At 53.8% G+C, this 5,000-nt stretch overlaps 1 non-coding gene across 1 annotated transcript in view; it reads right to left on the bottom strand.

Annotated features, from left to right (window-relative positions):
* Positions 1-1,607, bottom strand: part of LOC124744079 — a 1,909-nt gene extending 302 nt beyond the window's left edge. The window contains exon 1 of the ribosomal RNA XR_007010598.1: positions 1-1,607. This exon is cut by the window's left edge and continues 302 nt beyond it. This is a non-coding gene — a ribosomal RNA (small subunit ribosomal RNA).
* Positions 1,608-5,000: the final 3,393 nt, after the last annotated feature.

The following is a 5,000-nucleotide window of genomic DNA, read 5'->3' as shown; positions in this document are numbered from 1 at the left end:
GGCCTAGGAAGACACGCTGATTCCTTCAGTGTAGCGCGCGTGCGGCCCAGAACATCTAAGGGCATCACAGACCTGTTATTGCTCAATCTCGTGCGGCTAGAAGCCGCCTGTCCCTCTAAGAAGAAAAGTAATCGCTGACAGCACGAAGGATGTCACGCGACTAGTTAGCAGGCTAGAGTCTCGTTCGTTATCGGAATTAACCAGACAAATCGCTCCACCAACTAAGAACGGCCATGCACCACCACCCACCGAATCAAGAAAGAGCTATCAATCTGTCAATCCTTCCGGTGTCCGGGCCTGGTGAGGTTTCCCGTGTTGAGTCAAATTAAGCCGCAGGCTCCACTCCTGGTGGTGCCCTTCCGTCAATTCCTTTAAGTTTCAGCTTTGCAACCATACTTCCCCCGGAACCCAAAAGCTTTGGTTTCCCGGAGGCTGCCCGCCGAGTCATCGGAGGAACTGCGGCGGATCGCTGGCTGGCATCGTTTATGGTTAGAACTAGGGCGGTATCTGATCGCCTTCGAACCTCTAACTTTCGTTCTTGATTAATGAAAACATACTTGGCAAATGCTTTCGCTTCTGTTCGTCTTGCGACGATCCAAGAATTTCACCTCTAACGTCGCAATACGAATGCCCCCGCCTGTCCCTATTAATCATTACCTCGGGTTCCGAAAACCAACAAAATAGAACCGAGGTCCTATTCCATTATTCCATGCACACAGTATTCAGGCGGGCTTGCCTGCTTTAAGCACTCTAATTTGTTCAAAGTAAACGTGCCGGCCCACCGAGACACTCAATAAAGAGCACCCTGGTAGGATTTCAACGGGGTCCGCCTCGGGACGCACGAGCACGCACGAGGCGGTCGCACGCCTTCAGCTCGCCCCACCGGCAGGACGTCCCACGATACATGCCAGTTAAACACCGACGGGCGGTGAACCAACAGCGTGGGACACAAATCCAACTACGAGCTTTTTAACCGCAACAACTTTAATATACGCTATTGGAGCTGGAATTACCGCGGCTGCTGGCACCAGACTTGCCCTCCAATAGATACTCGTTAAAGGATTTAAAGTGTACTCATTCCGATTACGGGGCCTCGGATGAGTCCCGTATCGTTATTTTTCGTCACTACCTCCCCGTGCCGGGAGTGGGTAATTTGCGCGCCTGCTGCCTTCCTTGGATGTGGTAGCCGTTTCTCAGGCTCCCTCTCCGGAATCGAACCCTGATTCCCCGTTACCCGTTACAACCATGGTAGGCGCAGAACCTACCATCGACAGTTGATAAGGCAGACATTTGAAAGATGCGTCGCCGGTACGAGGACCGTGCGATCAGCCCAAAGTTATTCAGAGTCACCAAGGCAAACGGACCGGACGAGCCGACCGATTGGTTTTGATCTAATAAAAGCGTCCCTTCCATCTCTGGTCGGGACTCTGTTTGCATGTATTAGCTCTAGAATTACCACAGTTATCCAAGTAACGTGGGTACGATCTAAGGAACCATAACTGATTTAATGAGCCATTCGCGGTTTCACCTTAATGCGGCTTGTACTGAGACATGCATGGCTTAATCTTTGAGACAAGCATATGACTACTGGCAGGATCAACCAGGGAGCTGCGTCAACTAGAGCTGAGCAGCCGGCCGCCCGGGAGTGTGTCCCGGGGGCCCGCGCGAACACGCAAGCGTCCGCTCAATCATTCTGCAAACAGGAGGAGGCTGAGCTCCCCTGCACAATACACCTCGAAACCCTCTCAGGTCCCGGCGGCGCGCAGCGCCGTCCCAAGTACTTGGTCGGGTTCGAGAGAGGCGCAATCGCCCGGAGTTAGGCGAGTAGACGCTTTCGGTGCGACCACCCGTGCTCCCAACTGAGCTTGCCGCTGCCGACAGAGGCCCGGGAGCGTGCTGTCGTGGCATTGCCGGCGGGAGACAACACGCGCCACCTACGGTGACCGGCAGCTCCAACGCCAGCGCCACAGAAGGACAAAAGCCCCACTTGGGTGCCGAAGCGAACTCTCCCAGCACAGCGCACGCGCCAACACATCCGCACAGCTGCGATACAAACCACCAGCGAGAACCGCTGGGGCGACCGAGCAGCAGACGGCGTCGCGGCGCCGAGCGCCGGGCGGCGGCGCATCCTCAACGCACACAGTCCTCAATCGGACCAGCACACTGAAGATGTCCACCGCGCTTCGCACCGGGCCCGCGAGGACCTACTTTGGCCGCACGGCGCCGCGCGCAGGGTGCGCCGGCGCGCAGCTGCGACGCCTGCCGCGTCCGTCGGCCGGCGCGCCTGCCACTGGCCGCCCCCACCAGCCGGCTGTAGCGCGTGCGCCCACGCACCGCGCGGCCAGCACGCCGGGAGGCGCCCCCTCACCGGCCGGGGACGGTCCCACCCAGCCACCGCCGCGTATCGCTTCACACCCAGATGCCGTTCAGTTTCGTCGGCATGGTGGGTATCGCTGGAACAACCGGTTAGTACCTCAACCTATCGTCGCCATCACCGATTCACCCCTAGCGAGAACAACCGCACCACAACAGGTTACCATTTGTTCATTTGCGTAACTTCACCAGAAAACGCAGGCGTCCATCGCCATTTGCAACTTCAACGATTATTGCATGCCTGTGTCAGGTGTCACGCCACACTACGTCTGCCCACATACACGCAACAAAATGTGCACGCCTAGACAATACGTGGAAGGTGGCCCCCGTACGTATGCGATGTCCATTGCTCGAACGACTGTCAACCGGCCTCTGTAGCATGTCGCAGATATGGAACGCGGTGCACCATGCCATCACGGTGTGTGAGGAGAGACGACTAGGTCCGAATACATCAACAGACAGCTCATGCTGATCGCCATCCACGGCGTCCGTTCCTCCCACACGTCTCTATGGCGTACCACACTGCAATCCAGCTCTCATAGGGAGACGACACGTAGCTGCGTGCACAATATTTGCACTGTATGGTCCGCCGTTTTTGGGCGCAGTCGTTGTGCGGTCACACATGTGCCACGATGTATCATTCAGTACATAAGGACGAATGTGCAGTACAGATTGTGGTTCACGCGTACGACATCAGCGGACAGTTGACACAGGCCGCACCACAACGTAGCCTGAGTACGTCGCATGCGAAGGGCATTGAACATGCAAACTTCTCACCAACCAGCTTGCGAAGGCAGGGGGCAAGGTGGGGACGTGGGGAGGGGCGGCATGTACGTCCTGCTGCCATCCACATTACAGTGTACAGCAGGAGCATGTGGAAAGTGAGCAAGACTTGCAAGGTGTTTAACATGAAGCGATACACAGGGGTGCGGGCAGTGCGAGTAGCGAACTATATTGCGAGGGTTGCGGGTGGGCAACACTACAGTAATTGAACGAGTCGTATAACAATTACAGAGCAGGTTTAGGCGACAACGTGGGTTACGTTAAGGCGACAACATGGGTTAGGTTAAGGCACAACATGGGTTAGGTTAAGGCACAACATGGGTTAGGTTAAGGCACAACATGGGTTAGGTTAAGGCACAACATGGGTTAGGTTAAGGCACAACATGGGTTAGGTTAAGGCACAACATGGGTTAGGTTAAGGCACAACATGGGTTAGGTTAAGGCACAACATGGGTTAGGTTGAGGCACAACATGGGTTAGGTTAAGGCACAACATGGGTTAGGTTGAGGCACAACATGGGTTAGGTTGAGGCACAACATGGGTTAGGTTGAGGCACAACATGGGTTAGGTTAAGGTACAACATGGGTTAGGTTAAGGTACAACATGGGTTAGGTTAAGGTACAACATGGGTTAGGTTAAGGTACAACATGGGTTAGGTTAAGGTACAACATGGGTTAGGTTAAGGTACAACATAGGTTAGGTTAAGGTACAACATAGGTTAGGTTAAGGTACAACATAGGTTAGGTTAAGGTACAACATAGGTTAGGTTAAGGTACAACATAGGTTAGGTTAAGGTACAACATAGGTTAGGTTAAGGTACAACATAGGTTAGGTTAAGGTACAACATAGGTTAGGTTAGGTTAGGTTAGGTTACACGTTGTTGTACGGAAAGGTGTAGGGGGGGGGGGGGCGGGGGCGGCAGGTTCGTTGATAGTGATTATAGTAAGTGAATGCTTGTGACATGATCAGATTTGTCACGTCAGGATGCACCTTTGGCTTATTAGAGGCGGCGCTCCAATTCTATGCTTGTGTGAGACCTGTGTCTTTGACTCATGTCATTGTTTGTGCGCTGTGACAGGAGGTACTATTGTGATGTTGGGTGCACCGTTGTATAGGACATGTGTGGGTGTTGGTGCCTGGTCTGCGCAATGGTGGATGTCGAAAGGCTGGGATATTGTATTTTCCGCACGGACCTCCTGGTCTGGTTGTGATAGTGTGGATTGTGTAATGTGGCGGAGAAGATGCACTGGATGTTGTTCCATGCTGGTGCTTACATATTGTATGTGCGCCTGTTAGAAGCAGAGAGTGGTGCGTGATCAGAGTGTCTGGCTGACGTGTGGTTCCCATTTTGGGCAGACTCTTTCAGCATGTATACGGACAGTTGTGTATATTTGCTGTAGTTTGATGGCTCTGCATTGATTACTAATCAGCGCCGTGTGTACGGGTAATCTGGTTCCAGTCCAAAATGTTCCATCTGTGTACATTAGTGACAAAGACTCCCCCCATGCAGTGGGGCTCGGTCTGTTATAACTCTTCCGCGTAATATATTTGCCCCACGTTTTTGCGACTGCGAGTGCGAGTGCAACGCGCATGGGGACCGACATGCTGATGGCTCGGTATCGGACGCCGTACAGTGAGCAACGCGATCGCGTCTCTCGCTCGTAAGTGGTACAGGTCGCGGCTCATGTATACGGACAGCGGGAATGTCGCATATTGGAAATAACTCTTCATGAAACGCAAGTTATAGGGGTGGATTGCACTTTACGAGTGCGGGAAACGTCCGCCGTTCATCCGCTGGAGGTGCGAGTTTGGCGGTTGGGGTGGTGCACGAACGGGTGCGGGTG

This window comes from Schistocerca piceifrons, unplaced genomic scaffold, assembly GCF_021461385.2.
Source record: "Schistocerca piceifrons isolate TAMUIC-IGC-003096 unplaced genomic scaffold, iqSchPice1.1 HiC_scaffold_27, whole genome shotgun sequence".
In the NCBI taxonomy this organism is placed as follows: domain Eukaryota; kingdom Metazoa; phylum Arthropoda; class Insecta; order Orthoptera; family Acrididae; genus Schistocerca; species Schistocerca piceifrons.
This window is presented reverse-complemented; position numbering and strand designations above follow the sequence as displayed.